This window comes from Phaenicophaeus curvirostris, chromosome 5, assembly GCF_032191515.1.
Source record: "Phaenicophaeus curvirostris isolate KB17595 chromosome 5, BPBGC_Pcur_1.0, whole genome shotgun sequence".
NCBI lineage: Eukaryota > Metazoa > Chordata > Aves > Cuculiformes > Cuculidae > Phaenicophaeus > Phaenicophaeus curvirostris.
In genome coordinates, this window is record NC_091396.1 from 19,883,820 (window position 1) to 19,896,480 (window position 12,661).

A 12,661-nucleotide genomic window follows, 5' to 3' on the forward strand; every position below is an offset into this window, starting at 1 on the left:
CAAATTTTTTGCCTCTGTAAACTAACAACGAAAGGCATTTCATGATACAGTGGCTAAAGGTAGATATCTAAGGTACTTATTTAAATGTCAAAATAACCAACCATTGACAAAATTTCCCTAGATCCAGAAGAGTCACCATTACTTGATATCATCAAAGCAAGATCAGAGGATCCCTCTCAAATATATGATCTAGCTTAACCTACAGTTAATGGTCAGATGTAGAAATTAGTACTAATGAAAGCACCCCTTTCCCAGATCCTCTTCTTGAAAGCAGTTCTGGTCCCACCAAAATTCACTGATAAACTGAATCGAGAATATGTGCACAAAACTGCTGGTAAGAATAAGAGGGCTGTCTCAGGAAAGCTTGGCTTAAGTTGGCAAAACACAGCCTAATAAGGGACAGGATCACAACCTGCAAATACACTTGAGGAGGAGAGCGGCAAGAAAGGAGGAGAGCCATTTAAACCATAGGATTATCTTGGTCCAGAAATGAGATAACCCAACTATGAACACTTCTAGGCTGGAGACCGGAAAAGTCTGAGTGAGGCGCAGCTGTGATCTGGAGAAGTCTTTCAGTTGGATAAGTGGAAGAGGAGAATAAAGTAGATAAAGAGAAAACCTAAGAGTCCACAGAATGTTGATTCCCTCAGCAACAGGGAGTCTTCTCTGGGACTGAGGCTTGGAAAATCAAGTTGTTCTTGCCAGCGCTGAGCTCATACACAGTTCAATAACTCAGTAGCCAGTTATTACGGAAAACAGAAAGATTTACTTGGGGAGGGGTTGCTGTTTATTTCTAAAACAGAAAAGTTTTTATTTTCTTTAGACACAAATAAAACCTCTGTTTTTCAGTAGTTCCCCAGCAGCTCAGGAGAACACACAACAGAAGCAACACATGGCAAGAAGAGATAACTTAGGATCCAACCTTGAGTAGCCTGTGCAGTCAGACAGAACAGCATGAGTGGCTCTTTTCACCACCAAAGGTAGACTTCACGCATGTTCTAATGTAAAGATCCTTCAGCTCTTATCAGAGGGAGGGGAAACTAACAGGTACTGAAGAACCAATACTAAAGCTTAAGAGATTCAGAGAAACAAGAAAAGCAACAGTGCTCTGCAGTGGCCAGGTAGCACCAGCTGCTGGGTTGTCAATCAAAGTTCGCATCCAACTTTCTACAGACTAGATTCACAGGATTCAGCAGTCACTTTAGATCACTGGATTCAGCAATACTTTCTGCAGTACATCTAAGTCAGTAATCATGTGAATGTTAAAGCCAGTGTCACTTCAATCTAGTAAGAAAGCTGTTGGACTTGCTCTTGTTCTCTCTACTTAAGAAGCAGCTTACCATAAAACCATTAAAACATGTATATTAGGGACTCAGGAGAACTTGGTCTCAGGGAGAATATCTGTCATTAGTGGGTTAGCCACATCTAAACTATCTTTCTACTTATACTGGAATCCTCCCTTTCATCTTGCAACACAAGGTATTTGATGAGAATCAGAAGCTGTGAGAGCAAACTATTACCAAGCTGCACCATTCCCCAGAAATGACACTAACCCTAACAGAAGTAACCAGAGATACTCAGCAAGCAAAAGGCATAAGCTTTCCATAACCACTTCATTGTCTCAGAGGCTCTCACCCTTCCCTCTCTGAATGCAAAGCTTCCCCCCTCTTTAGAAAGCGTAAAGACTCTTGTGTGCTCAGAATTATAATGCAAAAACAAAATCGTTGATGATCTTGAAATCAATTTAATGAAGCAGTTTCAATTCCACCCTTCCTTCCTCTCAACTTCACCCTCTCCTCTGACAGAGGAATTTGTTTGGGTTAATAAGGAGGGGGGGAAAGGCAAGCTAAAAATAGTCTCCTTTTTGCCTTAAAGAAGTTAAAGCTATGAATAAACAGTCTGAAACAGGAATGCAATTAATCTGCCCACCAAATTCCTACACTGCTTTCTTGTTCAGTTCTTCAAAACATTTTCATAAGGATCAAATATACAGACTTATTTCTGCAGAGCTAGTGGTATCCCAGAACTGCCCGCTTCCTTTCAGTAAGGTAACTGGCTTTGGCACAAGGAAGAACAGGTTATGAGACTGGATGAACCAAAAATATAATCCAAAATTGTTAAGTACCAGAATATTTGAGCAATATCCTTGCATCCTAGGAACCCATATGAAAAAAAATAAGAAAAACACACCAAGAGAACACAAAAGCATTTTTGCTGTTTCCTTTACTGTGGAACAGACAAATTGCACTACCTGCTAAGATTTACCTTCCCACTAAAAAGCACTCATGCTGTTATCCCTATCTTAGACCCAAGTCACATCTGTCCCTGACAGCAATAGCTGTCAGCACTGGAAGGGCAGGATGATCAGCCATCCTTTCCACCCTGGGCTGGGTGCCAAAGCAAGGTTGGCTTACATATTTGCAGTGCAGAGCCAAAAAAAGACTTCTCTCATCTATTCTGTTCCCTATGCTATGCCATTTGCAAGCAGGCAGATCAGACCTCAGGGAGCATCCTTGCAATCTGAATATTTGAACCCTAACTTGATTTAACCCTATTCCTTTTCCACTGTATCACCAGTGAGATTCAGGTAATTCTGTAAGAGTCACATGCACTATCCTATCAAGGCAGACAGAAGCCTCTTGGCACAGCTACCTTTCTTTGCCATATTCCCAGTTTCCCACAGCATGAGGCATCACAGTATGCTGCCGTGGAGTGCTATAGGCACTGCTAGGATACCTGATATGAGCTAGACTTAAAAAAAGAAAACAATCTTCCTCTTCTTATGGCAGACGAGCCTTCTGGAAGGAGAAAGGAACTGCCTCACTTTCATCTCAGAGTTCAGAGGGAATGTTTTATACCTGTCAATCCTATCAAGATCTTATTGACTCACTGGGGACAGCAACTATTTTGAGGTAAGGCTGCACAGCCACAAAATAGCCAGGTTCTGAAAAGAACTTTGCCCGGTGACATTTGGGAAGCCAGGCATAAGACTTTGCCGTGACCCTGAAGTAAATGCTGAAAGCCAATATATAACAGCCAAGTTCAGCAGATGTGACTACATAAGGCAAAGCCACATAAGGAACAAAGCAGCACCTGCCACTGGAACACCAGGTGAGGAATGTGAACCCAAGCTGTTTGCTGCTTCTTCAGGTCCAAGCAAGCGCTTTCATTCAGAGAGGTGAGACACACTCAGTGACCAGAGTGGGACGGTGAATGCTGGGATCTCATACTTACACCTCAGTATCCCTGGCAGGGTACAGAACCTTCCCCCTGAATTTTCCATCCATACTGATTGCTCATCATCTCATATTTGACTGCTAAAAAGACTTCAGGAATACTATTTGGGCTATGCATAAATATTAGCAAAAGAAATCCTGGTTAATACTTCAGTTACTTCTTCAACCGCTACACTGGAGCATTCACCGGCTCTACGTTTACCCTCAGTTCCCATCCATATGTCCTTTAACAGAAAGGAAACTAGCACAGAGATTATGTCATGTTACTGAATTCTCAGAGGGAATCTGCAAGCAGACCAGAGAGCTGAAACTGGACTTGCAGAGCTCTAAATCAGCTACCAGATCATTCTCCTTTCAAGTGGTGTACCAGCCAGCATGCACTTGCACAGCTCACTTGGGAAGTCTGGTGGCCAAACAAAAGAACAAGCAAGTTAGAGCAGAAAATCATGGATGCAGTGTGTCAAGGGGAGAAGGAATTGCATCAGCAGTACTGCCAGTGCAGCATCTACTGTGCATCCAGCATCACACCAAGGCTGATCTGCTCCCCAGAGAGCCTTGCTCAAGCAAGTACAACTGCAGAGTCCTGCCTACTCAAGGGTGCACTAGCCAAATATCATAGCACAGAAAAGGCCTTTGACACCACTAATCTGCAACCTCATCCTTCGCTGACAGCTAGTTTTAACAGATGCAAGTGGAAGTGACTTCCACAGATTCAGCTTTCTCAGGACACTGTAAAGAATCAGAAGGGAAGGGACATTGACTCAAGAGAAACAGAAAGCAGGCTTAAGTGTGTCAAAGCAATCCTGCTTTTGATTTGAAAGCCAAAAGCTTCAAAAAGCAGCCTAGGCTGTTTCTTTGCAGAAACACAAGGATTAGGGCTCCTTTACAGCACTCATCTCAGTGTATCTCAGATTGTGCATACAGTCACTGTTCCCAGTGACAACCCTTTACAATTACATTTGAGAAAACACTCCACCACAGATTATTTCTGTTAGCATTCCTGACAAAACAACCAGCATGTCTGCCACAGCCAGTAGATTCAGCCAAATATTTGTCCATGTACCAAGAAGCTTCTGCTTTAAGCAGTGTTCTCTGTCAGCTGACACAGGATACGTCTCATTTAAACCTCTCGGCAAAAAGCCTGCAGCCAAGATCAAGGATCTAAGAGACTAACAAGGGAAGAGAGTGTCGGGGGAGATATCCTAGACAAACTCTGACTACATGATGCTGCCTCCAGCAGAAACAACGCTCACATTCAGGTTTACTAGAGGGGACCACAGAAGAGACTATAGAGGCCAAGCCACGGCTTTTGAGCTTTGAGTTTAAAACAGTCACTTCTGCACATTAAATCAGAACAAAAGGGCTAAGCTAGTAACCTCATACAAGGCCAAGCTCCCCACCGGACCCACCATCTGGTCACAGAGAAAGAGTAGAATTCAAAGGAGTAAGGAAATCTTGGTCATAATGATCAGAAAGAATAGTGCTAATGCAAAGTACAACCATGGCCTTGATCAATATTCCTAATACATAAAATATGAATCTCAGGGCATGTCTGCAGCAGTGGAAGCAGTCTTCCAGCAGAGCAGTTGTTTCTTCCTTTCACTCAGCCTCACTTTTAACTACTGTTGATTAAAACAATTACTTTCACTCAAAGATCAATTTCTGACAGGCATTATTCCCTACACACGCTGCAAGCTGGCTCTGTCCTTCCAGGTAAAACACAATAACTCTCCAGAAGCAAATTTTTCTTAAGTAATTTATGCCTCCACAATATTGACAAAGGCTAGAAACACACATTGTGTGTCCAATTCTCTTTCCTATAACCTTGCAATAGAGATTTTTGGGGCTTTTTCCTTTTAAAGTGTTGATTCCTCCTGCTATTGCCATTAGAACTTAGGAGAATGAGTTATCTGATCATGATTACTTCCATCATGCCCGATCCCTTAACCCAAAATCTACACTACGTCAACATTCAATACCATTTAATTGTAGACATGTTCTATGCTCCCTTAAGCACTTAATATTTTTTGTCCATTGAGTCCTCAAGTTTTCCTCAAAGCAAACACTTGCACATGCATAGATTTTCTCCTGCCCTTCTACTCTTGCAGCTGGATTCTGCATAGGAGATACACAACTGACATATTCAACTCTCCCAACCAGCACAAAAAGCAGGTAAATAACTCTGAAAACCAGAGACGGCTTTGCAAACAATGCCACCATTTCAAAGGGCGTGAAATATCAAAACCACCCGAGTGTGTTTTACTGAGTTACTGGCAGAAGAGAATTATTGACAAAAAGAATCACAGTCAAGTTCCATGGACAGTGACAGACAGCTGGCAGGAGCAGGGAAGCATTTTATTCACTGTATTTTGTTTAGGTAGAAATAAAGAGAGTTTGAGGGAATTAGTATTTTCAAGAATTTTCATTTGATATCCAAATAGCTCTGAGTTAGCTAGCTCCTCTTTATACTGCTAGGAAGATTCCAGCCTCTCATTTTAAGAGTTTACCTAGAAACAGACTCAGGAACATTCCAGCATTGAGACACCATCTCCTTTCACCTGCCACCGCCTATGGCTAGATGCCACACTTGTATGATGTGTTTGTTTCTGGCACTCTGAACAAGTAGGGAAGTTTAAACTTCTTTGCTCAAGCAGTAATTTTGTCTCCTCTTTTTACTTACATAATATTCTTTCTGAAGCTGTTCTCAGAAAAAAATATTTTGTCCAAGTCTCATCTTGGCCATTGCATGAATAATCAGAACACACACTCAAAGCGTGTCTTCTGTGTCTTCATAGTCTTCTGTGTTCCCCTCACCACAAACCCCAGCACAAGGTGTGCAGGTGGCCAGAAAAGAAGAGTTTGCAATGCTGAGCTTCCAATGTGAGGTTTTGGGAGCTGAGAGGGAAAGTATGTATCCATTTGGCTTGGGATCAGTAAATCAAATCTTTTTGCAGTAGTAAGTGAGCTGAGAAAGTATAAATAGAGAAGTTTAGTATCACAGATTACAGCTAACAAATTCTCACTGGGGAAAATAGAATATGTGTAGGAGAAACTCACTGTCACTAGTGGTTTTGCAGATGACACACAATATGGAGTTTAAGTAGCTTTTGATCTCCCACTGCAATAACTGCCAGCCCTTCAGCGCTGCCACTGCAAGACACAAAAGAACAGATTCATGAGTAAAACAGGCAGGTAGTGATCACAAGTCACTTCAGGAACAAAATTCTCAATCCAAGATAACAGCTCCTTGTTTCACAATCCCCTATCCTCCTTTCTATACCTCCCTAAACACTCTTCAACTTCAATCAAGTTTGTTACTAAAATGAAACTCAGGTTTCTATTTAGTTATTATTTAAATTGATTTATTGGAGAAGCTCTCTTCTTGCATACTTCCAATACAGAATCAAAAAATGTTTAGAAGAGGTGACTTTTTCCTCACTGAATCCACACACAAACTTATAAAGCAAGAGTAAATGTGCAATGGCAAGAGACATAAGTCACGCCGGGCATGCAGAGGGAAGTCCAGGTAGAGAGTGCCTACAGAACAGCACCCTGTAATTTGTGGTCCACCAGCATCTTGAGAAACAAGTTTTGTTGTTCCTAGGAAACAATGCACAGAAAAAATGCAGAAAAAAGCACAAACTCATGTTTCCAATACAGGCAGAAGGTCATGGCAAAGGGGGGTAAAATTGATAAATATTTCTAATCACTCAAGTTTCTGAGACTGACAAATGCCAATGAAACATCCTCAGCAGGTGGAAGCAGTTTATGCAAACAAAAAGCACCTCCTCCTAGGAGTGGTGAAACTGCACAGTGTTGCTGCACAGGGAAAAGTAGGGTTGTAGCCATACTCAGTTGCACAGTTAATATGCAAATGCATAATCAACCAACAGTTTAGTCCTGCCTATAGAAGCAGCAGTAAGGTTTGTACTTCAGACAAACATTTTCAAAAAAACCCAACCCCTTCTTTTTCCATTGCAGCTTTTGTTGTTATAGTGGATTAACATTTACACCACTGTTCTGTGCCACAAGATTTTTGCTAGTGCATTTTTGCTCCTTAGCATTAAGTTTGGAACTGCAGATAGATTTTAGTTAAGTGCAATGCCATTAGCCCCACTGTAAACTAATTAATGTTAAAAAAAAAAACAACCCTTATAAATTAACTATGACATCCTTACTGACCAGAGACAACCAAGACTGCAGCTTATCTACCCACTTGAAAGACCTTTGGTCAACAGACCAACTGTGCCTGGTTTGCCTAGTGCTTAATGCCACTAATTTCCAGATGGTCTAGAAATCCAGTACAACAGAAAGCAGGCTTCATCCTTGTTATGTGCAGGAGTGTTTCTGTCTGATATTTCACTGCCACATAAATCAAGCAGGTCTCAAAGGAAAATCAACAATGCGCTCCCTTAGCATTGCTTTATTTTGGTTTTTCTAAAACAAAGAACGAAGGAAGTAGATACCAAGTGTTTCTTGAGAAGGTAGAGCTGACTGATGATTTTTAGATATTTTTTTTTCCTAAACTTGACAAATACCAGAAACAACATCACCTTTTAAGGTAAAAGGCAGCTGAAAGCAAAATCCTTCTTTAAAGCTAGAGTGACTCATAACAGCAAAGATTCTTCCTAGAAAAACAAATTCAACCACGAAGCAAGAACAAAGTAGAAGCCTTAGTAATAACAATGCAAACAAATCTTTCTTTCCTTCCCCATGACTTTTGTGGACTGGTAATGGCTGATTCTGCAGGTGCTGTTGGCTACTGTGAAAAGAACAAGCGAGACAGCCCACTGGCTTGACCCAGTCTTACCATTCATTTGCATCCCTAGAGAGAGCAGTGCAGTAAACACAAGCGCAGATGCACAGAACACATTTTGTCTTATCTTTTCTACAGGAATGCAGGAGGAAATACATATCTAAAGCTGTATTTACACTGCAGTCACACGTGTTTTAACATAGTTGACAACCAGCTCAAGAGATAAAGCAGAGAAGATGCAGAAACAAGCACACAACACTGCCTTCAATGAGCCTGTGTAGTCATGTATAACCCTGTACCACCCTCTCTTCATCACGTCTGTAAAACATTAACAAAAGCTAGGTCACATGTGGCTATTCGGGCTGCAATCCTGCCTCCTGAAACAGAGGTTGTAGCTGCCATCAGATGTGGCAGGATTACTGTAATGAGAGTATGTGATCTCAGTAAGCTGCATTTAAATCTACTCTTCAAGTCTAGAAGACACCCAAAATCCTCTTCTTTGAGTACCATAGCCGTTGCACTGATTTCCCTTGCCCTTTTCCAATACGTGAGCCCAGGCAACTACCATTTCAGCAAAGGTGCTGGCACCAGCGGCAGAGAAACCAGGTCTCTGCTTCTCTCTCCAAAAATGACTTCTTGTATTACCCCAGGCAAAACCTTTTGTCTGCTTGCTCCCACTTTCTTTCATGGATTGTTTTCTTTCTTTTTTTTTTTTATTTTGGCTCCTTTTTTGACCAGGGACTACATTTTACAAGATGTTTATGTCTTTTTATCATGAGTTGCTAAGCACAATGGGGCCTCTAAGCATTAAATTTAATAACAACAGGAATGTCAGCTGCAGCGTAACTCCAATTAGTTCTATAAGGTTCCCCACAAACCCAGCTACACCAGATATTCTGCTCCAGCGTCCAGAGGCTTGAGTTTAATTTTTCTGTCCTGACTTGTGTCAAACGTTTCCTAGCTCTCTGGGTGCACCACACAATCTGGAATCCATCTAAAAAGAATTCTCTGACAACTCCCAATCATTTAGCAGATTTTTTTCAGGCTAACTTCACATGTGCTTAAAGGAGCAAACTACAGCTTAGCAAGAGAGAGCGAATTGAGTCCTAACACCTAAATTCAAACTGCCTGATTAAAGACCTGCCACAGAGAGCTCAGCGTGCTGGTTTTGGCTGGGATAATTTTTTTTTTTAATAGTAGCTACTATGAGATTGCATTTTGGATTTGTGCTGAAAACAATATTGACTAGCAATACCAGGATGTTTTAGTTATTGTTTAGCAGTGCTTACACAGCGTCAAGACACCTTCTGCTTCTCGCACTAACCCACCAGCAAGGAGGCTGGGAGGGGACACAGTTGGGGCAGGCAACCCCAAGCAGCCAAAGGGATATTCCGTACCATACAACATCATGCTTAGCAATAAAACACTGGGGTAAAAAGAAGGAAGGGGGCAACATTCTGAGTCTTCCCCAGTAATCATTATGCATGATGCAGCCCTGCTTTCCTAGGGATGGCTCAACACCTGTGCCTGCCAATGGAAAGTAGCGAATGAATTTCTTGGTTTGCTTTACTTACATGTATGGCTTTTGTTTTACCTATTAAACATTTAACAACCCACAAGTTTTCTCACTTTTACCCTTCCAATTCTCTCTGCCATCCCACCAGGGAGGGAAGCGAGTGAGCGGCTGTGTGGTACATAGCTGACAGCTGGGCTTAAACCATGACACACAGCTTTCCAGGAAAGTGGATACCCTCAGCTAGACAAGAGTCCCGATCTCTAAATTTCTTGCTTTGAAACAACTGTACTTGCATTCTTGCTCTCCCCACTCTTGCTTTCTTCCCTAGGCATTGCTGTCAGCAATAGAGATCAAAGTGACTTTCCGCTGTGATCCAGGATAGCTGTTTCTTGAACTTATATTTCTCTTCACATCGATCAAGGAATCTGGTTTCTAGATGCAGGGCATCTCTCACTGCCCTAGTGCTGTACAGAGTGCTGCTACTTCACAGAATGAGAACAGTTTGGGTCAGAAAGGACCTTAAAGATCATCTGGTTCCAACTCTCCTGCCATGGGCAGGGACATATCCCACTAGATCAGGTTGCTCAAAGCCCCATCCAGCCTGTCCTTAAACACTTCCAGGGAAGTAAAAAAAATTCTTCCTAATATCTCATGTAAATCTCCCCTCTTCCATCTTAAAACCTTTACCCCTCATCCTATCACTACACTTTCTGATAAAAAGCCCCTCCCCAGATTTCCTGTGGGCCCCATTTAAGTACTGGAAGGCCCCTATGAGGTCTCCTGGAGTCTTCTCTTCTCTAGGCTAAACAACCCCAACTTTCTCAGCCTGTCCTTGCATGGGAGGGTGCTCCTGCCCTCTGATCATCTGGACTCTCTTTGACAGATCCCCATCTTTCCTGAACACAGCACGCCAGGTGGCGTTTCACAAGAGCCAAGTAGAGGGGCAGAATCACCTCCCTCGCCCTGCTGGTCACACTTCTTTTGATGTAACCCAGTATAGGGTTGGCTTCCTGGGCTGTAAGCACACATTGTCAGCTCACATTCAGTTTTTCACCCACCAATACTCTCAAGTCCTTCTCTTAAGGGCTGCTCTCAACTCACATCCCTCAGCCTGTAAATATGTTTGGGATTGCCTCAGCCCAGGTGCAGGACCTTGTACTTGGCCTTGCTGATCCTCATGATGTTTGCACAGGCCCACCACTGTGAAAGTCCCTCTGAATGGCATCCCACCCCTCTAGAGTATCATCCACACAATTCGGCTTGGTGTCATACACAAACCTGCTGAGGGTGCGCTCAATCTCACCATCCATGTTCCCAACAAAGATGTTAAATAATACTAGTCCAAACAAGGACTACTGAGGGCACCACTTGTCACCGAACTCCATCCAGACACTGAGCCATTGACCACTACTCTCTGGATGGAACCATACAGTCGATTTGTTACCCAAAGAATCATTCACCTATCAAATTCATGTCTCTCCATTTTAGAGACAAGGATGCTGTGGAGGACAGCATTAACAGCTTTGCACAAATCCTCATAGATAATACCAGTTGCTCTTCCCTTATCCACCTATGCCCCATTGTAGAAGGCCATCAGGTTTGTCAGGAACAATTTCCCCTTAGCAAAGCCATGCTGGCCGTCACCAGTCACCCCTGTTTCCATGTGCCTTAGCATAGCTTCCAGGAATACCTGCTCCATGATCTTGCCAGGCTTACAGGTAAGACTTATTGGACTGTTTAAAGGCACAGAGCGAACTCGGCAGTTAGAAGACACTTAGTACCATGGGATGCTAATATCACCTGAGTTTTCATTTCTCTAAGCCCAGTAAAAATTTACTTCTTTTTCTTTCCCTTTAACCAGAAAAATCTTCACCCTCCCTATTTTGAGGCAAGACCCATAACATGATAAGCACTGACCTGCATACATTTGGGAAGCAATCCCAAGAAACAGAATCATTATCAACAGAGACATCATCAATGGCATTGAATGGTGAACCTAAACAGGAGGAAAGGCTTTGCTTTATGAGTCTTCCCATAAGGCATTACGAAGTGGTCTCTCTTTGCCAGCACTCACACAGATAACCAAGGCTAAATATTACCAGGGACAACAGGTAGAAGGGAATTGTCCTGATTTCTGTCACGACAGCACACAAGACATACATGTGTGGAGCAACTCAATTTCCCTGTCTTGAAAAGACCATACAGAAATGCTTTGTGTCACATAGATTAGGCACAGCAAGCTCCACCAGTGACAAGCAGTATTTTTTCAGTCTCTGCTCTGCTTTCAACTACTGCAGCTCTACCAGGAAATTACTGAGTGGCTCTTCTCTTGCATTAGTAGCCAGTACCTGTAACAACAACAAAAAAGGCTATTCCTTGAAGTCCTACTAAATACAGAAGTCTATGGAAATTAAATTTTAAAGCAGATATGAACACTGCTTGTTCTTGTCTTTAAGAGAAAAATACCAAAAAGAAACATTAGCAAGTTTCATCTCTCCACCATCACCCACAAGTTTCCCACCCACTTTTATTTTATTTTATTTTGGTAACATTGCATTTCTTCCTCACATGCTCTCCCCTCAAACAGAAATGCACTTGACAACTTTGAATCATTTTGTTCATTTGAAATCTCTTCCTTTAATTCCTACTTCTTACTGCAAGCTCTCCTGCCATGCCCATATCCATCACCACGTATTCAAATTCCAGCAAATCTATCAGATAAGCAATCTCCAGCTGATACCTGTGCAAGCTTCAATACTTCAATTACCCTCTTAGATTCCCCCATGTGTTTATATATAGTTATATATTTAATATGTTTTTATATATACAGATATGGGAATATATAAATAGATACTCCCTTCCCACTCCTATTTTCAGATTTTCTGAACTTTATGCTCTTCTTATCCTCCTTACATCAGTATTAACTCTAACAACCATACTCCTGCAACATATGCTTTGACCTTGTCTCCAAAGACTACTGTATTGATTTTACTACTTGAAGTTATTCTTTATACCAGAATATGGTACTGCAGCATACTTGCATATCAGCTCTTAAACTGATGAGAACAGGTAATTTCCATTAAAAAGTCTGTGCAAATAGCAAACCACCACTCAGGCACTCCACCCTAAACATCCACTTGCACTCTGCATCCT

The 12,661-nt window shown here is 42.0% G+C and overlaps 2 protein-coding genes across 3 annotated transcripts in view; both read right to left on the minus strand.

Moving 5' to 3' along the window:
* Positions 1-6,392, minus strand: part of TSPAN4 (tetraspanin 4) — a 376,357-nt gene extending 369,965 nt beyond the window's left edge. For both annotated transcript variants that reach the window (XM_069857860.1, XM_069857861.1), the window contains exon 1: positions 6,294-6,392. The gene's annotated coding sequence lies outside the window, so the exon portion shown is untranslated. The remainder of the gene's footprint in view (positions 1-6,293) is intronic.
* Positions 1-12,661, minus strand: part of CD151 (CD151 molecule (Raph blood group)) — a 236,731-nt gene that overhangs the window by 115,241 nt on the left and 108,829 nt on the right. The window lies entirely within an intron of this gene.